The following is a 26524-nucleotide window of genomic DNA, read 5'->3' as shown; positions in this document are numbered from 1 at the left end:
CCCCCATACTTCATAACCTTTCTTTTTCTAAAAAGAAAGGAAAACTCTGCTTGAAGAATTAAAATCAAGTTCTATTTTTTGCAGACTTTTTTTGTAAAGAGAATTGGAAGTGATCTAATCTATTGTTACAGCATTTTATCATCCGACTGTCAAGATATGATTTCTTACTCTGACATGATCCACTCTATTATATTTCATATTAACAGTCCAAATCAAGTAAAATCATGATGTTCCTGTTGTCCAAGATAATTGAGAGAAGCCACTGAACTGTATTTCTCCAAGTTCATTTAGAAGCAAATATTGATGATCAGATTCTAAGGTTGCATGATTTTACATGAGATGATACTGTTTTTTTGAGTAAATTAAATTTTTGGACATTTTTAACTGTCTACACTACCCTAAGACCAGAGTTCCCTTAGCATTTCTAACATAATGGTTTGGAATAGTTTCACAAAAAAGTTTTAAAAGAATTCATTAGTACTTTCTGTAAGAGTGTCAAACTGAAAAAGTAACAGTGAACAGTGGACTCAAAATGTGTTAGACAAAATATGATGAATTGATGGGTCTGCTTTTCCAGTTTGTGAGCCATGAGGGAAGAATGGGAATAACTGCCTAATTCTCCACTGTACAGTTTACTTGTTGTCAGAAAGCATCCAGGAGTGTGAAGGCTGAAAGCTCTCTCACCCCAGCATGTAGACTAATCTGGCTAATTAGGCGAAAACTGGAATTCCTCTTACATTCCTGTATATATTTGGCTCATTTAAGGTTTGGTATTTCTCTGAAAGATATAAAGTTTCCCGTCTTCACTAACTGTAATTATAATAGTAATTTCCAATTTTCTGCACTTATTAAAGCTGCACTTATCCAAAAACAAACCCAGTTATCCTCCCTGTAAACCTGCTCCATTACCTGTGTCTCTCATCTCCATCTCATATAATAATTCAACTTTCTTAAATTCAGCCAGACTAAGAAACTTGGAAAAATCTCCCATGGCCCCCACCCTGACACTCAAACATTGGCCAACTCTACTGTGTCTCTGGTATATATTTTTGCTTTTTTATTGATTCCACCATTACTAAGATTGTCTTCTGTCCTGACCACAGGAGTAACATTCTTACTTCTGAAACCTCTTACTTTTCTGAGACGTTCCTCCCTCTGGCTTCAGGGCTGTTTCTCAAAAGCATGGCCCCAATTTTGATCATCTTTTCCTCAAAAACATATAAGATTTTCTAAACACCCCCAGAAAAGCATTCAAACTCCAATACATGAATATTGAGAAACTCCATGCAATGCTCCATCCTGCCTTTTCAATCACATCTCCTACTACTTATCTCAAGGAACGCTAATCATACCCCAAACACACCATGCACTTTCACCCTTCCCTGCTTTTGCCCCCCCCCAACCCACCCTGTCCCCAATAACTTTTTTTATAGCCCTCTACCTTTGGACTCTTGTCTTTCAATGTGCTTGATTTGGCTCATATGACCCCATGTCATGAAGTCTTTTACAATCCACACTGTAATTAATTGCCCCTTTTTCTGTACTTCCACAGCACTTTTCCTCTACCTCTAGATTCATCACTTTTAGCATTCTGCCACCTATGATATTAGCCCCTTGCAAATCTGTCTCTCCAGTTGGGTTGTGCTCACTCTTTCTCATTATTCCATCCATCACATGTCTTCGGGGTTCCTGTCCCACAACTATTCTAGACACTAATGATACAAAGACCTAGTTCCCTGGCTCAAAGAGCTCAGCCTAAGTGATAAAAACTTTGCTAATAAAGCCCAGCAATAAGGTGAGATAAGTATAATGACAACAACAAAGGGTAGGGAATGGAGAACAGTAGGAGAGACACCAGATGTAGCTTCAGAAGGCTGGTTCTGCTGTGTAACTGGGTTATGATAAGCAAGTCTCCCAATTTCAGTTTTCTCATTTGCAAAGTGAGGATCCCTATCACATGGTATTCTATAAAGATCAAAATAAAATTGAATAGCGACTTTCCCATTTGCCCCACCGGATCCACTCTCTATTCCTTTTTCTCCTTGCTCTGTGTCCTTGGAGGCTGACCCTCTTGCCCTTTGGACTCCAGTGGGGTTGTGTCATGAGGAACAGTGGGGCAGGATCAGAAGGGGGAAGACAGTGGGTAATAATAGCTATTTCCCCAGTAGGTCATCCCTGGCTGACTAGGTACCTTGGCTGATAGTCACAGCTCCCACAAGGGAGCCATTTCAATTTAGACTCTGTCTCCAGGTCCTGCTAATTCCTCTCTCCTCTGGTTCTTTCTGACCTTAGGGTAGTAATGTTCCAGGGTAACTGGCTCTAGTTACTGTTCTCTCCCTTTTAGCCTCCCTTCACCTGGCCCACACCTTTTTAAACAGTCCCTTTATTAAAGGTTCTTCAAATCACCCAAGTTGAGTATGCCATCTGTTCCCTGCTAGGAATCTGACTTATAAAACTGCTTTTCAAATTTTAAGTTGCTGTCTAAATGCAAGGTATTTCTCATTTATCTCTGCATCATGCTTTACGCAAAGTAGATTGCTGCTATTAATAACAAATGGTGAAATGAATGTATGAAAGAATGAATGAATGAATGATCTTGCCCCATCCACTTCAGTTACATTCTCATCCTGGGAGTATATCCTTGTCACCACACTTGGATTTTTTAATACCCTGATTTGATTTGTGATGTCCTCTGCTCCCTTAGAATATTTCTGCAGATAGTCTATCTCAACCCTTTTGTTTCTAAGTTAACTTTGTTTCCAATTGCGAGAAATACCCCCTTTGCCTGATATCAAAATGGATTACTTACCTGGTTATTTATATATTTTTTCTTCACCAATATAAAAGCTGGCAAATAAATCAAAAGCAGGCAAACTGATTTTCCCTCACTATATGGGATACCAAGAACATATTTAAGGAATTGGTAGGCCAAACTGGAGTGGTTTTTTAAAAAACACAGTAAGGAAACCCGGAGCAAGTAAGTTCTTCTATGGCTCTCTTTTCTAGACAAAAGCCTGGCCAGTGATTGGATAGCCTACTCAAATGAGCTAAACAAAAATAACTCATAGAATTCAGTAGCTGGGTATTTGTGAGGAGCTGAAATCACCGCTGATTAGACCTTAATATTAAATTATTTGCAGCAAATTGTAGACTATCTTTGTCTCCTGAATCCTCTTCTATATCAATGAAATAGGAGTTAAACATTTTCCCCTCATTTTACTATGACAGTTACTGAGATTCATGACTTACAAATGAGAAACTGACCAATGGAAAGTGTCTTTAGAAAACATATTTTTGAGTAAACATACTGAATAGTATGTCTTGGTACTGAGTAGGTATTATTCATTAGCAAATATTTGCATAACTGGAATTTCTAATTAAAATTTGTGATGAGAAATGGATCTGTTTATTCTGTAATTATGACCCAGAAATTCAGAACGTATTGGGGTAGTTTATAAGCACAATCCCAAAGCTTTTAATGTAGCAAAAGAACTAACAAAGTCTTTAAAGAGGAACTCATAGAAGAAAATAAACACACACACATACAATCTGTACATGGAACCAGCTGCAATAAAATATGAAAAGTTAACCACTTAATACACAGATAAGATAGAAATATTCATTAAATTTGGGTTTCGGTTTGTTTCAAACCCTTTGAACAGTCCTCTGAACCTTTCTGGATTTTCTAGAAAGGCTACATCCAGGTTTTTCTTTTAGCGTTTCAATTGAAATACAAATTCAGACAAAGGCAAACTCTTTTAGGCTTTCCTTGAGAACAAAAGCTTAAAGTGATCTTTTCTGTGTACATCACAACTCAAGCTTCTAGAAGTCAGCCATGGTAGAGCTCATCCTGAGCCACAGTAAAATGTACCAGATAAAGTTTCTATTTAACTTTGTTGCTGAGACCAACATGGTAAGAAAGTTTGTTATACAAATGTATATGTCTAAATTGTTTTTACTTGCCGACTGGCAACTTGATATGTTTGAAGGCTTGAGGGATTTGTGGACAAAGAGAACTTGGGCAGAACATGTTGTGGAACTAAAGAAAAGTTAGATAAACTGCAAGTTTCTTTCGAGCCTATTACTGGGGATGGCAGAGAGAGCATTAACTGCTGTCACTTTGTATCACTGCTGACTCAGTGACACCCTATCCTGGACCCTGATTTAAACACCTTGTTGGCCAAATGTATCTCCCCATGTGCTGCTGGGCATTGACACTTCATCACATTTGGAATTTTAGACAATCCCTATTATTACAACTGAACACTAATATTGTCTGCTATTTGTCATTATACAAGAATATCATTTCTCCATGTGCCCCAGAGACATGCAACCCTTCAATCTTCTGTATGTTAGCAGTGTCATTTTTGAATGACTACAACAGAATTCGATGTTTATAAAAATGTCCATAATGGAAAACATTCCATTTGAGACAGCAAACAGAAAGAAAAAATGTATCCTTTGTGTGCCTTTATTTGAAAAGATGGATATTACCGAGAAACCTACTATTTAAAAAAAATAGGTAGCACTTGTTATTTCTGGCGATGAATTGATTCTGTAACTCTTTAACTCACAGAAGTTCCTATATGTAGAGCAGATTATTTGGTTTGGTGTTTGGCAGGGGTGGAGGCATGTATAAGATGGCCCTAAACCACTAATTGAAACATTTGTAGTTTAACAAGTAAGGTATGTTTTAACATAAATGTACATGCAGTTAAACAGATCACTTTTCTTATTTACAAAAGATTCATAGGTGTTATATGGGTAATAGAATTCATGTAATGTACAGAGGTCTAGACTCTGCTCCAACCCCCACTGCAGAGGTCCTGAAACAGGTTTGTTTGTGACCACCAAATGTATGCATACCTTTTTAGATTGCTTTGATGATCTAATTGTGGATTTTTAAATGCTTCTGTTTCTTATAATTCCTGGCCATATTTTTAAAATCCAGTCTTAGTTTCTTAGGGCTGCCTTAACTAAATACCACATACTAGGTGGCTTCAAACTATAGAAATTTATTGTCTCACAGTTCTAGAGGCTAGAAATATGATATCAAGATGCTGTCAGGGCCATGCTTCCTTTGAAGTCCACAGGGAAGGAACTGTTTCTCACTTCCAGCTTCCATGCTGGAAGTCCATGACATTCTCTCCTCTCTCTCTCTCTGTCCAAATTTCCTCTTGTTATAAGGGCATCAGTCATATTGCATCAGGGGCCATCCTAATCGAATTTGGCCTCATCTTAGCTAACAAGGTCTTAGAAGATCCTGTTTCTAAACAGTCCACATTTACAGGATTGGGGAATAGAACTTGAACATAATTTTTGGAAGAACATAATACAATACATACCAAATCCCATACTCTTCTCCTTTTTCATAGCATGATATACTGGAAAGAGAAATGGACTTGTGAGTCAAACAGACCTGGAGTAGAATCTAGGTTGCACCGCCTACTAGGGCTGAAAACCCTGGCAAGACAGTGAATTCACCAAGCCTCAGTTTCTTTATTTACACATGGGAACCATGATGCCTGACTCAAAGATCCCGGATGAGAATTGAATGATACACAGTATCTCGGATGTAGTATGCACCCAGTTAGTTTCTTTTCCCTTTGTTGGTTTGAATTTTAACATTGGCTTAAGCAAAATAATAATAATAATAATAATAATAATAATAATAATAATAATAATAATATTAGTGGGGAGGTCTGTTTTTTTAAGAACATGTTACAAAGTATATTTTTTAAAACAGATGAAATATTTTTTTTGAAGTTTTCTACCACTTTTGATTATTTTCATTATCTTTTCCCCTTGTTAAGACATGCTAACATTTAATAGATATTATTCAGCCCCAATTCTTCAAGGTCAGAGGTAAGGCTACTGTAAATTTGTGGAAAGAAACCTGTCAAGAATTTACATGTTATCTCTGCTTCCTTTGTGCCAGGATATAAACTGGGATCCCTATATCCTTAATATTTCTTTCCACACTACATATAAGTAAAATGAAGCAACTCTGACTGAGTTACCATGTTTCTTTATGACCCACCCTCCAAAAGGTGTTATTTTGCTTATCTTTTTTCAAAGGTCTTTGATAAAATGATGATAGCCTTACTATCTCTTGTTTGTATTCAAAGATCTATTATCATTAAAACTTGTTTGCTGTTTATTTTTCTGATGGGGGAAAAAAAGCCTGATTCTTTTTCTTTTGCTTGAGCACTGTGTCTTCCACAGAGTCTACCTGTGGAGAAATTGGCAAAATTAGATAAGTAGTGGATTTATTATTTTCCAGAAGTGCATAATGCATTCCCTTTACTTAGGGTGTACAGCAAAAACTATTTGTGCTAAGGTAAAGTAATCAAAAATGCCCCAAAGAGCACATTTTTATCATTCCAAACATAAGCATAGCTGTGGTGGTATACTGTCATGGTACACAATAATAGAAATGAATTATGTCAGTAGAATCATGAGGTATAAGATTTACCATGATAAATATTTTTCATTAAAGTGAAATATCTTGGCAGAGTCACTTTCATATGCAGACTGTTGACACAAGGAGGCCAGCTATGCCTATGCAGATGCCGAGATTTGGATCTATATTATTAATGATTTATCGTGTCACAGAGAGCTTAGATTAGTTTTGAAAGCAATCCCTTGCCACAAAAGCACTTTCTATAATGTGCGAATGCAAGGAATACTGTATGTGCATTCCAAATTAAAGTAATCAGGGAAGCTGCAGCTACCTTTGAAATTTCAGTACCTCTATCTTTTTATTTTGAAACATGAAATTCTGCCTCCTAAACTGTATTATTCATTAAAATTCTTACAAAATGTTATTTCACATCAGCTGGAGAGTGAGAGTAATGTGTGTACCTGAATTAATAGTTACATACACATGGATGAGGAAATGAAGGAGAAAAGCAACAGAACAAAATTTATTGCAAACCTGTTGTGTACCAGGTACTTTTGCCCAATCTCACATCTAATGTGAGATCAGATTAAGTTTCCAGTCCAATTCTGTAGGGTACCAAGATTGCACACCCTTCAGGGCATGTACAATAATGTTGGCTAATATTTATTCAGTTCTTGCTGTGTTCCAAGCCAGATGTATTACATGCATTATCACATTCAGCCCTCATAAAAATCATTTGAGGTATTGTTATCTTCCCTGTTTTACAGATGAGAAGACTGAAGCACAGTGTGGCTAAGCAAATTATTCCAAATCACAAGTCTAATGAGAGGAGGATCCTGGATTTGAATCCAAGTTGGCTGGGGTTCCAAAGACATCACTATTAACTACTGCTATTACTCTATGACCTCACAACTTACTGCTATTATAGCTAAGAAAGAGGTAGGGTTCAAATCTTACTTATTAACTATCTATGTGACCTTAGGCATGTCATTTAAACTCTCTAAGCCTCATTTTACTTGTCTATAAAATCAAGATAATAATAGTACATACCTCACAGAATTGTTATGATTTAATATTTGTGAAATGGTAAGAACAGAATCTGGCACATACAAAGCCTTATATATTTATTTAATAACTAATAATTAAGGAGTTGCATTTTCTGATGATTGATAAACTTTTATTGAATATTATGCACATACATGTGAAAATTTTCTATAATTTTCAGATTGCTTCTAGTCCTAAAACTAGACTGTAACCTAAGTGACTCCTAAACATTAATGGAAAATGTACACAGATAATATATTAAAGTATAATCACTAACCATGTACAACATCAAGCCCTTTAAGTTATCTTGCTGGGTGTGAAATGTGCCAAATACCTCCATTCATTTATTCATTCATTCAACAAACATTCTTATGCCAGGTACCATGCTGAGCCTTGGAGATTGCCTTCTTCCCTACCTCTCTTCCCTCAGCAGACCTTGAGGTCTCAAATGGTATTTAGACTGAAATATGTCTAATACTGACTCAGAATGACCTATCAGTAAATCCTTCTGTGACCTAAAAGTTTTTTATTCCTGTGCTTTGGAACTCAGTCTAGGGTAAACTGTATTCTCTGGGGCTCTTTGTAAAGTTGGACATTGCAGAATTTCAGCAAAGATTCCAGGAATCTAGAGAATTGAACTTTTCTTTTTTTCTTCGCTGCTCCTTACTGCAGGCACAGGGCAATTCTAAGCTTTCTCCCTCCAGGTGGACAAATTGATTCCCAATCAAGCCAGTGATCACCCCCTTGCATTTTCATGCAGTGCACAGAGTTCTCTGCCTGTAGCAGGGCTTGCTTCTTTGATGGAGAAAATACGGAATGACTGGATGCCAGTGAAATAGGCACAGCTTTCTGGGTCAGAAGTTGGCTGGGGAAGGGCCCTGACTGCCAAGTAACTTGCAATGATGTCAGAGCACAGCACAATCAGAAAACACCAGAGACAACCAGCCAACAAAAGACTTAACAACAACAAAAAAATCACCTAGCTGTGTTGCCAAAGCTGGTCTTTCAGCCCTCTATCCCTTTCTTCTAATTGGAAGAATAGGAAGACAGTTTATATTTTAAAAGCTCCCCCTCCTCTTCCCTGCTTCTTCCTTTTGGTAACAAAGTGTTAACCAGTGAGGAAACAGTTCTCCAGATGAGTTCAGCAGCAGCTCCTTGGGGTGTGTTTCTGAGTTCCTTTTCAAGGCTGTCAGAGGAAGTTTCAGAAACAATTCAGAACAGAGTATTTTTCCTAAATGTAAACATGTAACTTTGTGTTTGGGAGAAAACAGGAACCATTGAGGAAAGGAAAATCCTTTCTTCGCCAGGCTTCTTCTCTCTTTCACGCTAATTAACCATACTCAAATGAAAATTGAAAGTTTGGCAAAAAAAAAAAAAAAAAAAAAGTTCTCTTTCCTTCTTTTTCTTTAAATAAGAGTAGCATGGTTCATTCCAGCCATTTAGAGCCTTCATTAATTCATAATTCAACTGAAAATTAATAAAACACAACCAGTTTTTGGAAATGAAGTTTGGATTAAAACCCTCTTGTTTTGGAATATATGACTTTTGTTTCTTCCATTTGTGACAATCAATTTTAAATGATGTCACTTCAAGGACATTTTCATTTCTCCCACAACATATTACACGAAACACTTGCCTGTAAAACCGGCTCATTAGCCTGCAAAATTATACTGTACTGAATTGCTTTCATTCAAAGTAGAAATGGGATTTTTAGTAGGCAATTTCTCTATTTTATAAAGATAAAGCAATGTTTGATTGCTTCTTCCCAGCTGTTTTGCTTAATGGTTATAAAGGAAAACTGTGTGTGTGTGTGTGTGTGTGTGTGTGTGTGTGTGTTTGTGTAAGAGGCGTTGGGCGATAAGGTGGAGGAGGGTTTCTAAAAGATGTGCTCAAAGAAATCTTACACCGAAAACTAAGGCAGAACTTCACGGAACAACTGCGCCTGCAGCTACTCTGGGCTGCAATGATTTGTCCTCTGGGTGTCTGAAGTAAAGCTCTGAAAAAAGTCAGGGAGCAAGAAAAAGAGGGGAAAAGGGAGGGGAGCTAAAAGGCTGCTTCGCAGGCTGCAGCAGCCACAGCGAACTGAATGACTGAGGCGCAGGGAGTTGCTAGAAGGAGCAGCTCCTAGGAGGTGGAAGAGGGAGGGTTCGAAGCAGAGCTCCAGAGAGGAACGGCGCGGAGGCCACGGAGGGGTCAGCGAGGCCGCGGCGCCCGGGTGGGGGCCTCCAGGCGGCGCTGGCCGCAAGGCACCGACTAGAGAGATCGCGCCCGGCCGCCCGCGCCTCCTGCCGTCCGCGCCCGGGGGTGGGACCCGCTCCTCGAGCCGCCTAAGGCTGGGAGGGAACTACGCTCCCGGCTCGCCTGATGGATTGACTTCGAGATGGATCGAATTACACCATTTGCCGTGCCTGGGTTTGTTTTGCTCCTGCTCCGTCCCGCTGCTGCTGCTGCTGCTGCAGGAGCTGGTGGTGACGAGTTTCAGGATTATATCGAGGAAGCCAAAACCTAAAGAGACAGAGGGATATATTTTTAATTTTTTCTTTATTTTATTTTTTCGTTGCGCGTGACAAGCTTTTTCACCAGCCTTTCCCCATGAGGTAAGACGGTCTTTTAAAAATTTGCTCATGTTTTGGGCGCCTGGTGGGGGTCGGACCAAGATCGTTAAAGCCTGAATCGGAGTGTGTGTGTGTGTGTGTGTGTGTGTGTGTGTGTGTGTGTGTGTGTGTGTGTGTGTATTTGCGTGTGTGTGTGTGGTGTCACTGGAGAGTTGATTTCTTTTCCAAGCAGCTCTCTCTGCCTGCGGTGCAAGGTACGCGCGGAGGAGTGGAGAGGTTTATCAGACGCGTAAAAACTGGCAAAACTGGAGGTTTGCGGGAAGGGGCAACTTGGACCTGGAGGCCCCCTTTCACTGTGTACCCTTCCAGCAAAAGAGAAAGAAAAGGGGGGAGGGCAAGTAAAAGTTTCTTGCAAGGCAGCGCCAGCTCGGCGCTCCCCCGCACATTGTAGGGGCGAGCCCGGGCTGTTCTGGTACCGGGGACGGCGTCTCCAGCCAGCGGGTGTGAGACGAGCCAAGGCCAAAGGAGCTGGCTGCGGGTTCGGCCGCCCCCTCCACCCGCTGGCTCCAGAGCGGACCCTGGGGCAGCTGGAGTCCGTGCAATGCCTGGCGCAGCTGGGAGCGGACGGGCAAATACCCGCCGGCTTAGCGTAGCCTAGCCTCGGCGACCGGAGCAGTCCACCCACCGCAGGCGCGGGCGCTGGCTACCTGTCAGTGAGCCCTCGGGTTGGACCGCCCCGGGGGCCACTTCTGGCGAGGGGTGGGAACTCGGATGACTTGGCCACCCCCAGCCCTTTGCCTCCAGCACCACGCGAACGGCAACCACTTCCCCCCCTCCCTCTCCCCCTGCAGGCCGAGCGCGCCGCAGGCGGGCTCCGGGGGCCGGGAGCTGCCCATTGCTCACCGCCACCCCCCACTCGGCGCCCGGGTTTCTTCTCCCGGCCACTCTCCCCGGCAACTTTCCGTGCTTTGTTCTCCGGCTGGAAATGATTTACGGAAGCGTCTTGGACAGGGTCTCCGCCAGGCGGCAAAAACCCAGCGCTGAGATGTGTAACGTTCTCATCTACCCATCAATTATTGATGGAAACAAATAAGGAAGAGTCAATTTTGCATGAGCCCCTTCTCCGGCGGTGAGCGGCGTCCTGCAGCCGGGAGTGAGCAGCTGCTAGTGTCGGCAGCCGCAGGCAGGGGGATGGTGAGGAGGAAGGTAGGGAAACTTTTATTTCCCGTCTTGACAGCGGTGCTGTTTGTTTCTGTTCTGCAGAAACTGCTACGGCAGAACGCCTTGGGTGATTTGGAAGGGCTTAAAGCTTCATCTATCGTGTATAACTCTTGGATCGAAATGAAAGGTCATAAGGGACTCGGAGGTGGAGACGAGTTCTGGGTTTGAAAGATTTCTACTAGATCTGCTCTCGAAACCATTGCTGTCAGGTGACTGTTTAAATCCTGAACTTGTAAAGAGCTAAATGTCATGGAGCTAGGGGGGAAATTGAAGCAATGATAGTAATTACAGCATTAGAGAAACTCTGGATACTCCCTGTTCTGAGGTGACTGGCTAGTAGCTGGTGTTCCACTATCCCAACTCTTCAGTGCTCTCAGCTGGGTGACTTTCACACACAACGGAGGGCAGATCATTATTATAGATATACAGACTTTGTAAACAGTAACTGGACCTTATGTCCGGCACTATGGCAGCTACTTTCCCTTTAAAATAACGGTAGTGTGTCGGATTACTTGGAAAAACAAATGTCTAGGACAATTTTGCCAGGAACTTCTGGCTACTACGAATTTTAAGTCTGAAGTAAAAAGTATGGTTGCTTTTTAAGAATTGTCCTTCCCTCTACTTGGTATTTGGAGCAATAAAGTGGATTATACTTCGTTTATTTCAAAGCCGAAGTTCTAGGGAAAGGTTTCCTAACTGGTCTGGTCTGTGCTTCCCTCGCAGGAGGAGGAAAACATGTTTGGAGATTTTTTTTTCAAGGTTTCTTCCTCGTAGAATTGAGAAATCTTATCTCAGACAGCTTAGGCTGAGGGTTTTACTAGCCTTTTGGTGGTTTAAAACAGGAGGCTTGGATGTTAGTTTATTCATGCTGTTGAAAACAAAAACAAAAAACGAAAACCTCCCTCCCTTAGATATTTAAACTCAAGAAATAAAGTTGTGTGTAGTCATGTTTAATGCAGTGAATGACAGGAATGTTCTGTCAGGCTGGCAGATACTACATAAACATTTGCTCTGGCTTAGATAAATAGAAATTGCCAGATAAGCTCTGAGATTTGGGTCTATATTGCCATTAACTTAAACATCTTAAGGTAAATAAACTGTAGCTCAGCCATAACTGAGTTTTGTTTTGTTTTTTTATTGCTAGTGTCTGAGCTCTAGAATATGCTCTCAGAAGGACAGTCAAATAGATAACCCTAAGATTTCCAAAACGTGTTCCTTAGCAGACCATGTTCTTCCATTGGCACATTTAATTAGATTAACAACCAACTGTTTATTACTGGATCCTACAAAACATTGCTACCTGTCTTCATTTCTGCTAGGGATGCTATATAGATAACCTTTGGGAAACATTTCCATGATGCAGGAAATTGTGCCAGGAATATTGTCACTTCTCCATCACCAGACAGCTGGTTAACTTGAGTTTGATTTAGATTTGTGGGCATTCTGCCCTCTCTCTCTCTCTCTCTTCTTTTTTTTTTTTTTTTTTTTGGTGCCCTCTAATATCACCATCTGGTCATGTCTCCCCTGGTTTGATGGATTTGAAAGACAGCTTTGACATAAACCTGTTCATCCTTAGAGTGAGGGCAACTTAGAAATCTAGTGGACTTCAGTGCCCTGGCTGGCTGCACAGGAAGGATCTGTCCAGTAACTGTGGTCTGGGTAAGCAGGCCCCTGCATCTTATGTGGGGGTTTCTAATTCTTGAAAGGCACACATCAAGTAAATAGTAATCAGGGCTTGGATTCACAAAGATGCTCATAATTATTAAGGACTTATTGAAACTGAAGAAGTTCTACACATTTTGTTGCTCCATCAGGATAAACCTTGGTAATTAGCTTAGTCATTGTTCTTGCATGTAAATTTCACTAAGATACAACAGTGAAAAATGCATCGGAAATAGGGTCACTTTTCAGCCTTCAGATGCATTTTATACCAAATTAAGAGCCTGGCTGAATGACTAACCACTAAGGGTGAACTTCTTCCTTAGCAAATTGAATGATAGAATATTACCTTTTATTTCAATTAATATACTTTAAGCCTGCACATTCTAGATCTTTTCTTTTTTTAAAAAAATAAATCAAGAGGGAGGTGGGGTTTGCCAAACTGTCGATATTTATTGAGTACTTATCATTTGCAAGGAGCTGTGCTAGCCAATGTTCCGATACCATGTGAGCCAGACATGTTTTTGTATGCTCAACTTGAGCAAGAATAAAAAAAATAGAGAATGGCAAAACAGATTATTTTGTAAGAAATGTAAATATTGCACCTTTCTTTTGAAGCATATTATTTTCTCCTAGAGATTTTAAGACAAGATTGTCCACACCAAATATTTACGGTGGTCCAGCCTTCCTGCTTTTAACACTAATGAGTCAATGTACTGTTAGTGTAATTCATATATCGAAACTGTCATTAGAGCAGGAGCTCTCACCTTCTGTGGCTTGTGTGAATGGAGGTAGCATTGAAATCTACCAAACCCAGTGTCTTAAGTCGCCGCTTATTTTGTGAACAGCTGCCAACTGGAAGTTCGGGGTTGGGGGCTGTGTTTTGATTTATTCCCATGACTCATGGAGAGAATAAAAATCACGTAACTATATTAAGCATACCATAACACTTTGCAGTTGATGTGGTTATTGTTAAGCTGAGTTTTCCTCCATATACGCTGAGAACAGTGGCCATGCAGTTGATAATTGAAGCCACTTCCATTTCTCCCAAGTGGGAATCTACAAAACGTTTTTACTTTGAAAAGCAACCACTTTACATAACCAAGGGCGAGCAAATCAGTGGTCCACACAGATACCACATGAGGTGTACTTATTTCTCAAACTTTTCTTTTCTATTAGGCTTTTGTTAACTCACCCGGATTAGCATTTTAACAACCCTGAAGTGAACTTCTGCCATTCTCTCTACTTGGACACAGTGTGTAGATCATCCATCATTCTGTCCTTGGCTACAACAGGCTGCTGGCTCCATCACCATTTGGAGCTCCACAGAATCCATCCGACTGTGAACAGCACAGCTGGCTACAGCAATTTTTTCTTCCACACCACTGGCAGCATTGTCTGGCTGTGGTAACTAAAGTTAACACCCAGAACGGGAAGTTTCCAGTGTTTAGCAACCTGTGCTCAGGCCCGCATCCAGAGCTGGGAGCATACCTGCACAAAGGCCCTGCCGATTGCAGTGGGTAGCGTGTTCCACTTAAGACAGGGATTGCCCCAACCTTACATGACCCATAGAAAGCCTCTTTAGGCTTGATGATTAAACCAGCAGAATTACAGAATGATAAAGAGCCATTCAGACTCCACTCATCTGGGACCTTCAGAATTCAGTCTATTTGAAAGGGGGGAGAAAGGAATGAAGTAGACTTTAGCCTATGATCCCAAATGACTGAAAACAGAAAGAGCCCTTCTCTTGTTCTTTGGTGAACTGCATATGTTACTGCTTCATCCTTGTTCACAAAGACCATGTGATCTACCTAAATCCAGGCCCCATGTCTAATAATACCCAATGCTACCTCTCATCTATCATATTTTTGGTTGTTTCTTTTTTTTCTCAATGAGATAGTTGTACTCATTGCTTGTTAAGGCAAGAATAGCATGGATTAGGTGGTGTAATAGCCAGGTTCTCTAGAGAAATAGAGCCAACAGAATGTGTATGTATGTGTGCGTTCAGTGCGTGTATGAAAAGATTTATTATAAGGAATTGACTCATGCAGTTGTGAGGGTCGGCAAGTCCAAATTCTGTAGAGCCAGCTAAAGACTGGACATTCTAGTAAGAGTGATGTACAATTCTTGAGTCGGAATTCTTTAGGCTGGAAACTCAGGAAGGAGTGGAGAGTGTATTCTCGAGGCGGAATTCCTTCTTCAGATCCCTGGAGCCTTCAAGTCTTGCTCTTAAAATCCCCAACTGATTGGATGGGCCCACCCACATTATCCAGAGTAATCTCCTTTACTTAAAGTCAACTCATTATAAATGTTAATCCCAACTATGAAATACCTCTACAGCAACAACTAAGGCAGTCTTTGACCAACAAGTAGACACCATAATGTAACCCTTATAGGTGGATACTTTGTAAGATCATGTTGCCAAGCCAAACTTTTAAATCAGGAATACTGCTTTTAGAGTTGACCTGTGAAGGGGATTCATAATCATGTTTTGGTAGGAATTAGCCAGTCTTCTCTCTTCTCTCCTTAACATTTACTATGAAAGCATCCATGAAACAACTGAGGTGATGATGATGTTGATGATGATAATGATGACTACAATGACGACAATGATGATGACAGTGACACAGAAGACAACAGACAACAACAAAAACCTGGAATCACAACTCCTAATCCTATTGCTAGTCTGCTTACTAAGACCTACACACCATACTAAGAGCTTTTTTATCCACAAAGAACTGCTTGAGATGGGTTTTATTATCACTGCTTTATGGAAAAAAAAAAACTGAGGCCCTGAGAATTTGTCATTTTTTCTAACATCACAGTGTGGAGATGGTTGACTCAGGACTTGAACTCAGGTCTACCTGACATCTCAGCTCACCTCTTCCTCAGTGCACTGAATTGCTTCCAGAAACACTGACTATCCTGCAATTCTTTGACCCCCTGATATTCCTACATTTGCTTTGCAATAAAAGGGTCATATCTGAGGGGTTGAATTTTATACTGAGTGAAATACTGGATATTTCCTAAACTGAATCATATTGTACTCCTTTTTCATTTTTATTCCTGGTGGCCGTATAATTGTGACATGCACTTCTTTTCAAGTGACCTACAACAGCTTCTTCCTCAACCATTTATCTCTGTGTTAGGCTTTCCTGTCCAAGATCACAGTGGCAAAGGACAAATAGCAAAATTCATCACCCTTCTCCAAAAAGTGCTTCTGTGTCCGGGTACAGTTGACATTCACTTCCCTGATCTTGGCAGGTGAAGATCCATTATGTATCCTTGCCCTGTTTCCCAGAGTATTTATGGGCCCCATCACAAAGACAGTGAGATCTGGAGCTGTTCAAGCATTAGTGGCATCAGGATGGAAAGTGTATTACTGAAGTTTGACTATGCATTATATTGTAACATACATTTTTCTTAGTTATGGTTGCAAGAGAATCCTTTTACCTATATGAGTAATCAGACACATTGTTGAGAAATTGTCACCCATGCATCAGCGTTTTTTTTGTTCTTTTTTATTCAGGATTCCTATGGAAGGGAGAAAAAAACAAATACCCACTACCACTACAGACAACACTGAAATTTAAGGTTTTTCAACATATATTTATGGGAAGGAAATATGGGTTTCAAAAAGTCCAATATGTTGGTACGTGTATAATAAGGCTTTGGGGAGATCTGCAATTACTTAGCCTATTATCGGAGTCTGTATTTAAAAATAAAGTCAGGAGTTTAACTCTACTGAGCTGAGGAACTGGCATGTATGAACCAGAGCAGATGAACCTCTTTCAGAAAATAACACTTCCATTCCCCAGGAGCAGGCTGCCAGCAAGCCAGGACTCAGACTCCCACAGCTCCTGCCATGGCCTGGCCATCACTTGTTAGTATAAGGGTCTCTGGAAGCTTTTGGGTCGGCAGAGTTGTTTATGTTGATCAGTTAGTCGGCAAACCTTCCCTGTTGCCGGAGGCTGGTGGATCAAATAAAGATGGTTTTGAAAAGCTACAGAAGATGGCGAAGGAGAGAAAGAGGAAAAAATAAAGAATGTTGCAGTTGTTTCTGCTTTTGCCATTGCTGGGGTAACCATTCTTCATTCAGCCAACTTTCACCAGGTGTCTTCTCTGTACAGATAGATGCCAGAATGGTGTGAGGGTTCAAAGAGGAACACGAATCCAGAGTTCAAGGATCTCATTGAGTGATATAGAAAAGACGATATAAACAAATAGCCCAAATAAAATTGCTGGTGTTTTAAGTGCCAGAAAAAAATTGACATGAACCTACCTATGGAAATTTGAGGTGTGAGAGGCTATTTCTAGCTAGGGCAGTCCGGGAAGGCTTTGTGGAGTGGGTGATATTTGAGCTGGTCCTTGAATTAGGTGGGATTTGGACAGGTGGAGAGTGAAGAGCAGTGGGGGAGGTAGTGAGAGGGAGGGCATTCCAAGCATAGAGAACAGCTTAGGTAAGGGCCCTGGGTGGGGGTGGGCATCTAGACCTATTGTCCTTGTGTGAGTCCTAACCCAGGATGGACTTGCATTTCAGGTGTGAAGTGTGTATTTGGCCATGCATGCATCCAAACAGCTTTTCATGGAGTGTCTCTGATTGACTGTTCTTAGGTATTTGGCAGATGATCCTGTGGCTTAAGTCCTCAGAATGAATGGGATCAATCTTGTGGTGATTCTGTACATTCATTTATGTCTCACAGCAACCATATGACATGGTTTCACCATCATCATCTGCCTATTATATGGTGAAACTGAGGGCCAGAGAAGTAAAGTAATTTGTTCAAGAACACAAGGTGCATCAATCATAAAACCAGGACTCACACCCCAGTAGACTGGCTCCAGAGTGCATGTTCCTAATCACCCTGCTATGCTGCTTGTGATGGGTCCAAGTCCCCTAGGTCCCTTATTCATTAGCTGTTTGACCGGGAAAACTCCTTAACCTTCTGGTGCCTCAGTTTCCTTGGGTGTAAAATTAGTATGTTGTTAATAACCGTACCCACCTCAAAGGACGTTGACTATATGCACTTAGAAAGAGTGTTGGGCATAGAGTGATCACTAATAAATGTTAGCTCTTGGACAGCTATTAGTACTGCACTCTCAGGGGTAGCTTGGGGATTAACTTAGATAACGTATTTACAGTGCTAGGCACCATGCCACGGCACACAGCAAGCATGCAGTAAATGCTAGCCATGATTATCAGTCTAGTTGAACCAGGCTGGTTTATTTTAGGTCCTGTCTGGAAGGCAACTGTGCTCAATGCAGGGGGAGGCAGCTTGCCCTTCACTTCAACAAGCAACTGGGTGGGAGCCAGACCAATTACTAGACTAAACAGGTTCTCTGCTTTACGTCACTGGAATATTCCTGAAGAGTCCCCTGTATTGAATTTGTATACACTTAATCTTTTTCCCCTATTGACCTATTTTATAATTTCTGATTGATCTTTAATTGGCAGTGATTCTCCAGACTTAACATTCTTCCATAAGACTGCCTGTCATGTAGCTATTAACTTGTAAAAGTCTTAAATATACCAAGGAATATTAAATCAATGGAGCAGTTCTTTGCCAAAGCAATTGACTTGATCATTTCCTCACATAGCTGTTGTTTTTGTTTTATTTTTCATTTCTTATGTTCTAATAAACAGACTTGTACTACTTTCTTCCCTCCCGTGAAGCTCATCACCTTCACTTAACTGTGGGTTCATTAAAACTTATGTTAACTCAAGGTGTTAACTCAAGGGGTTAATGATGTCTTGGAAATAGCCATACCCTAAATGCCCAGGCTGGGGGGTGAGGAGGGGGGACACTGTGTATGGGGTTTGTAGGGAGAGGGGAGTGGAGGGGCAGTCGATGGCAGGGTGGGTTCATCTCAGAAGCTCAGAGCCAGACAGGGGTGCTGAATCACCAGGGACTCTGAAGGATGGAGTTTCCCAAAAGGAAGTATTAGTAACTTTCCAAGTCATTTATTCCTGTATTAGTGTCTGTTAAGTAAAAATAAATTGCAGTCTGGCTCCAGAGCCTGTGCACTTAGCTGGGATGCTGTTCCGTCTTCTTATGTGTGATTTTATCAGTCCCTTTAACAGATATATAAACCTTGATGCTTGTTCCACAACCATTATGCTTGCCATAGATTCAGCTAGACTGCAAAGGAGGATTTGGCAGGAGGGGACAAGTGGCCTGAAGATTTATCCCAGACCTTGACCCCTGGTTGAAGACCTCTGACCCAGAAGTTAGCTGTTTCAGAATTATGATGCCAGAAATCTGACTTCTACTGTTGGTTGCATTGCGAGACAAATGTAGATGATTGCTGGTAGCCCCCGGGCATATTAAAACCTCAATAACTCCAAGAAAATTTGTGCGCTCCCCTAGACCATCCCTGTAACCACCTGCATCTTTGAACTCTACCACTGATTCTCAAATTTTAGAATTCATCAGAATCATGTGGGATTAAAATGCAGATCCCCTGACTGGCACCAAAGAGGCTGCTTTCCTGGCTCTGGAATGGGTTCCAGGAAGTCTGCTTTTTCAAACACCCTGGGTGACTCGTGCCAGATCCCCTGTCCACACTTAGAGAAATGTGCTCTAGTGTACCCAGTGCTTCTCAAACATGAATGTGCCTGAGAATCATCTGAGATCTTGTTAAAATGCAGGTGCCACTTCAAGAGAGGTGCTAGGCTTCCCAAGTAGTAGATCTAAATCCACTTGCCCATAGCACAAGGAGAATGGTTATGAGCGGAAGGTGTCCCAGCTAGCTCATGAAAAGAATGAAGAAAGTAATAAAATCTGCTCAAGACTAAAGAGGGTTTGTTTTTTCCCCAGTTTGCAAAAGATCTTCACAGCGAACAGAAATTAAGAAAGAAAAAGGCACTCACTTATTTCTGCTGACTGGCCTATATCATTTCATAAATGGGGTCCTGGGCCAGTATTCATAGCAACAGCTTTTGATTTAATGATAAACTGAGATAAGGGTAATCAAACTTCATGCTTCAGGGCATAAGGTGATTGCCTGCTGCGGTCAGGATGGAATTTTTCCCCTTGTGCTTTGCACAATTGACTAGATGCATTAGAGAGTACTCAGGCTGTACTTGAAAGAGCTGGGTCTAGAGGCCCTGGCAGAAAACCTCACTGGTTGAGATCATATGGGAAATGGTCTGTTTTGAGATGAACAACCCCATCATCATTTGGCTTTATCATTTTTGTTTCATATTAAGATTCTACTTACTGTATGTGTGTATTTCTATAAGCCACATGTTGAGATGGGGGGGTCGGGGGGAGGGCAGATTCTGTATTCAGAATAAGAAAATGTGGACTCCAGCCTTGACTGGCTGCAGAGGAACTGAGAGAAAGCATTTTCCCTTGGGGTCCTAGTCTCCTTGTATGTAGACGCCCTACTTTTCCCTCATGATTTTCATGAGCATCAGTTAAGACAATATGGATGAAAGTGGTTTGTAAAAACCAGATAAGTGCTGCTCAAATGTAAGGTATTATTATAATACAATGAATTATGCTTTATGAAATCCCTGTTTATTATCATCAGCAATATAGAAACTCATACCCTGTGTATTCATACTCATACTCTATTCATACCCTATACGATGATATCATATGCACGAAGAAAGTGATCGTCTATTGAATTCTTAATCTTTGCCAAGTTCTAAAGTGCTTTATTTACATTTTCTCATAGAATCCTCGTATCAGCCCTTTAGGGCACATACATTTTTTATTTCCCTTTTATAATGAGGGCACAGATACTCAAGAAACATCAGTAAGTTTCCTATGACTGCTGTAACACAAATTAACACAAATTTAGTGACCTAAAGCAACACAAATATATTATCTTACAGTTCTGGGGTCAGAAGTCCAAAATGGGTCCCACTGGGCTAAAATCATGGTGTCCGCAGTCTCCTGTTCCTTCTAGAGGTTCTGGGGAGAATCTGTTTCCTTGCCTTTTCCGGCTTCTAGAGGCTGTGTGCATTTCTCTTGGCTTTGAGGCACCTTCCTGCATCTTCAAAGCCAGCAGTCATATGACTCCAACCTCTGCTTCCATTGTCATATTTCCTTCTCTGAATCTTCTGCTTCTGTCTTCCATCTTTTAAGGACACTTATGATTTTATTGGGCCCATCTGGATAATCCAGGATAATTTCTCTATTTTAAGATCCTTAACTTTATCACATTGGCAAATTCCCTTTGCCATGTAAGGCAGCATATTCACAGGTTCCAGGGATTAGGGCATGGACGTCTTTGGGGAGCTGTTATTCTGCCTGTCACAGTTAAGTACCTTGCTAGGAGCACATAGTGGTGGAGTTCATACCCAAGCCTTTCTCACTTCAAGGCCCATGATCTCAACCACTTACCATTTACCTCCTCAATGTAATCAGTGAAGGAAACCATGCAAAGCCCATGATCTCGACCACTCACTCTAAATCTCAAATCAGCAAAGGAAACATAAAGCCAGAATGGTGAAGAGAACCTTGTTGTTATTAGAATAATCAATTGAAGGCTTTTAAATGTAATCATCATAGCAACACAAAAATTAATCTTTACTGGTCTTCATGTCCTATGTTGTACTACATACAGTCATTCATTTATTTCTTCTGAAGGTGATTCCTGATTAACTGAATTTACAGAGTCTCTGAATCCAGTTGTCTTTCATTGAGTGACTGAATGAAGAAGGAACATTCTGGGGATCAGGGGAGGTCTATCATGGAGGACACTGGAAAATCATTTTAATGGAGCTCCTGGTTTAGCAAATAATGGTTGGAGAAAGATTATGGGGGGAAATGGGCCATACTTGCTGACTCTAGTACTGTTCTTTGATCAACTTGATGATGTTCCTCAAGACTATTTCACCCCATCCAACAACAGCCGATATCATATGCAACTTGAAAGCCTTGCTATCTCCAGAGGTCAACCAGAAAACTAGAAGCCTGTGCTCTACTTTCCACTGTAGAAAGTTGTTAGAGATCTCATCCTTCCTCCCATACTCACCACCTCTCTTTCCCTCTCTTCTTCTCTTTGCCACCTACATAGTTAATCTCTGAGGTTTCATATAATTTTGAAGATCTAAATGTGCACCATCACTGAAAGGGTGTTAAAGCAAATTGAGGAAGGAGTAGGAGCACAGAGCTGGGAGTCTGACAGCCTGATTTCTAGCCCTCGAGCAAATGTTAGCCAACCCGATATATATGGGCAAGGTGCTGGCCTTAATTTCTTCTTTAAGCAAAGTGGGATGGTGAGGGGCAGCAGAGAGAGTCTAGATGGTCTCCAATGTTCTTTTTAATGGTGGGATTCCTTGATGCTATTTTTATCTTCATACTTTAATTACCTAGGTCATAGGTCTAGATCTAATAGTGATTTTAAAAAAATATGAATCTACACTATGAATGTGCATGGAGCACATTCTTTCTGTATAAAGAGACAGGCACACAGATAGTACAACTTCTCAAATTTATCATCAATTACATTTTACAACACTTGTCTGTTTTCCTTTGGGATCACTTAAAGTCTTTGCTGCTAATATAGTTTTTAGACTCAATTTTCAGAAATACATAGATAATATTTTCAGTTAGCAGTACTTGCACCTCATTCAGCTCTGTCATTTCCAGTTTTAACCCTGAAGATCCCTGCCCCATTGAACATCGTAGGATTGAGAAGGCAAATGAGTTTCATACCAGAGAGTCATAGCTGCTTGATTGGTAGTAGCTCCTGAAACTTGTGTTGCAGAGGTTTCTGGAATTATATCTACAAACAGAGAGGAAGAGTGCCTTTTGAATGATCAGCAATGCCTTCTATGGAAAAGGGAGTGTGTATAATATCCCCATGCAACAAATTTGCCATCTTTGAATAAGTAGTTTCTTACTTATAAGTAGCAAGACATATCTCCCTTAAAATACTTACTTACATTGAGCATGGTCTCTGTTCAGGATGGTAAGTAGTTAATGAATGTGTCATCTGGTGTGATGTTTCAGAGAGTGGCTAGAACAGAGTTTGAGTTATCTGATCCATGGAAGGAAACTTGGTAGTGATCACTTTATTCATTTCTTGCCAACTGCTTCATTTTGTTGCATATTCCTTCAGTTATTTCCCACCAGTTTTAATATTTTTTGTAGCTTCAAAAATGTGATAAATCATTTTGCTATTATAGATATCTCCACCATAAGTGCCTAAGGATAGGCATTATAAAAGTGCACCACCACCACACATACACACGCACATACAGAGATTTTAAATGATAACCTTTGAAGTCATGGATTTAGGTTGGAATTCTGCCCCACCTGCTCACTATATGTCAGAAAATGGGCAATTCATTAGTTTCTCTGAGTCTCAGTTTCCTTTTCTGCAAAATGGAGAAAATGCCACTATCTTAAAGAGATGTGAAATGAATTAGAAATAATGCTCGTAAATTGGCCAGCACAGTTATCATAACACAGTAGGTGCTCAGTAGTGTTGGGTCGCCCATTAATAGAGTGCTTTGGGCTGAAAGTAACAGAAAAACCAACCCACAATTGCTTATGTAATAAGGACAAATTGTTGTCACTTAATAAGTTCTGAGATGGGGCAGCTCCAATGTTGGTTAATTCTTTGACTCAACATGTCATTAAAGACTCACATGCTTTTTGTATTTCTTCTCTGCATTCTCAGCCTGTCAGACTTTGTTCTTGGCCAGGTCTTTTCATGTTCCCAATACGACTGGCACATTCCAAGTGAGAATCCTTCAGATCAGGAGTTCTCAAGAAACCTTTCCTAGTAACAGACTTCCCCTCAGTTTTCTCCTTGGACATAATTGTGTCACACACTCATACCTGAAGCCTAAAGCTATCTAGAGCAGGGGAAAGGGAACACCATGATTGACTTAGACTGATGGTGACTTACTTCCCAGTTGATACCTGAACAAAATCAGTGTTTTGTTATGAAGTATCTGTATTTATATGTTGTTATATATGTATGTTATAGGTACACAGTATACATTACATAGCCACATTCATGAGTGTGCTCAAAAGCTTGGTGTTTGTCCAGAAATATTTTTCTGTCATTATTTGAACATTTTGCATACCTGAAATAGAATTTGCATATAATTAAGCAATTAAGGAATATGAAAGATATGACATTGGAGGATAATGCTACAAAAACAAAAAGCAGACAGAATGTGTAAAATTGATTTGCCTTCACTAGGCATCCATGTTTCTTTTTTCTTTCTTCTTTTCTGTGGCTTGTCTTAAATGAGAAACAAGATACCCCTGCCAGGTTAACACTTTCAAACATCATCATAAATACAAGTCATAATTATGAAGACACTTTTGTCTATTGAGAGGTATAGACAGAAGCGTTATATTCTCTTCAACTCTTTGAGACACTGGTGATTATAAATTCACATTTTCTCATGGTTCTTATTTCAAAAAAACATTAACCCTTGAAGCTCTAAAGTTAAAGTTTCATGTGTTTCTGCCCTGTTATAAATCCCCTGTCTGTTGAGGAAGTCACCCCCACTTTTATCTTTCCTGTCACTTCAAAAAAACTATTGGAGTGGAAACCTTAGCCTGGCTCTGAGTCCTTTCACTTGTGCTGTTTAACCTCTTTTCCTGGTACAGTAATGCATTGAATCAGTTCTAAGGTGCCATAACATATGGGTGAGGAGACTCCTCCTTTACCTGTCTTTGTACAACTGATCTACTAAGCTATAAAAATTAACCACCTAGATTTTCAGTATCTGAAATTTCTACTTCCATTGTTTTATAGTTACACTTTCATTCACCAGGGTGAATCTTCCCTCAGGTTTTTATCAAATTACAGTCTTGTTCTTTAAAGACAAACAGTAGTTTTTGTTCCACTACTTTCTTTCTCAGAGAATGGTCAGACTCCATGAGTCCTGTTGGTCTTGAGTTGAAATTCTGATTCTACTACTTAATCTCTCAGAGCCTCATTTTCCTCACCCAAATGGCAGGATGATATAATGACCTCTTAGGACTGTTATGAGGTATTCAGGAGGAAATATATGCCAAGCACTTAGCATGGTATGTATCTAAACACCATAAAAACTCAATACATTGTAGTAGTTTATTATTATTACTATTGTTTTGAAATTAAGGATGCATGGCAATGTGTGAAATATCCATGCATGAAGTGCTTATAGATTTTGCTTATGAGTAGGCACCAAAAAACATATCTAAACAGCTACTTCTAAATATATAAAGGGATAGAAATAATACAGGAACAGTTCTGGTTAGAAGTTGGCATTTCTTGGGCACATAAAAGCATAGAAGTACTACTACATGTACACTTTGCCACTCAAATGTTGGACATGGTTCTGGAAACTGATTTGTGGTGGGGATGGGAAGGTTTATTACATTGAGAAGTATTTTCTTATTATGAATTCAGACACTTAAATAATGGAATGAGTACTCATGGTGGGTTAACTGTATTCGTTAAACCAGAATCTGCATCTTAGTAGTTATTTTCTAGATGCATTCCTTCACTCATTCACTTATTCATTAATTCACTCATCCAGAGGACAGATTGTTTTTGAGCATGTCCAATGTTCAAAGAGCCTTTCTTCACCTTTGTTTCAAAAAATCAAAGCCCAGTTAAAAGGAGAATGACTATACACAGGGCCAGCTTCATGAGTGTGTGACCTAGGGAGTTGCACAGGGCCTCCTGCTTAGAATGGTCTGCAGTCACAATCTTAAAATAAGTTTTAACAGGGAGCCTCACATTTTCATTTTGCACTAGGTCCTGCAAATCGTGTAATTGGCCTTTCACCAGTGCCATTTATTCTGTATTGATCTGAGTAGGGAGGCAGTAAGGAAAATTTGGAAAGATTCGCAGCCTCTGGGTCTGAGTTCTCACTGCATCACACACTCAGGAAAGTCATCTAATTTCTCAAGTCCTCAGTTTTCTTAGTTGTAAGCTACGGCAAGTAAGACATGCTCTCCAAGTTTATTCTGGTAATTTTGATACTTCAGGAGAGAAAGACATAAGGGTAAAGTGATGTGAGGATTCAGTTTTCACTGTAACTGTGGTGACCATACTTTCAAAACTAGAAGTTAGTTCATGGGGATTATGGGACAAGAAGAAATTTGAAATCAGGACAGCTCTTGAGAAGTTGAGCCGTGTGGTCATTGTAGCTGAAACCTTTTATTTCTTAGACAAGGCCTACTTGTCACTTCGTGGCTTTACCCATATAATCAAATTGATTGGATTGAGTCCTGGAATTAGTCTCCTCTTTTCATTCATGTCTGGCCTTTCCTCTCTATAGATTTCATACTAACTTCCCAGAGGAGACTTAACTCACCCTGGTGCTTTTGCCACACTTAAAAAGAAAACCTATATTCAAGATCTTTTAAAAACTGTAACACACAAATATTGGCTTTCTTGAAAATTTTCTAATTTTCAGTTCTAGAAGTTTGGTGTTTTGAGAGATGATAATCAAAATATGTAACAAGCCCTTTGCCATGGGCGCTGACCAGTCATAATGGATTACACCATGTGGTTGGTACCAAGTGAATGCCAGCCCTGGGTGTTTTCAGGGTTAACTTGTAGAAAAGGTGCCACAGTATACACATCATGGCCCAAATATCTGTTTCTGCAGAGACGTAGTCTCTCCAAGGTGCATGCATATAAAAGAGACCACCATTGAGTCTGTATT

General features: G+C 40.3%; 1 protein-coding gene across 8 annotated transcripts in view; it reads left to right on the top strand.

The window, feature by feature from the left end:
• The window catches only part of SEMA6D (semaphorin 6D), a 614253-nt gene that overhangs the window by 551305 nt on the left and 36424 nt on the right, over positions 1-26524 (top strand). For 5 of the 8 annotated variants that reach the window (XM_037834076.1, XM_037834074.1, XM_037834075.1 and 2 more), the window contains exon 1: positions 9761-10044. The exons of 1 other annotated variant lie outside the window; for it this stretch is intronic. The gene's annotated coding sequence lies outside the window, so the exon portion shown is untranslated. Of the gene's footprint in view, positions 1-9760; positions 10045-10349; positions 11209-11265; positions 11433-26524 lie in introns of those variants that run through there. 2 more of the 8 variants (XM_037834071.1, XM_037834070.1) reach the window with 2 other exon arrangements.

Source organism: Choloepus didactylus, chromosome 4 (genome assembly GCF_015220235.1).
Source record: "Choloepus didactylus isolate mChoDid1 chromosome 4, mChoDid1.pri, whole genome shotgun sequence".
Taxonomy (NCBI): Eukaryota; Metazoa; Chordata; class Mammalia; order Pilosa; family Megalonychidae; genus Choloepus; species Choloepus didactylus.
Note: the sequence above shows the minus strand (reverse complement) of the source record. Positions and strands in the feature narration are given on the sequence as shown.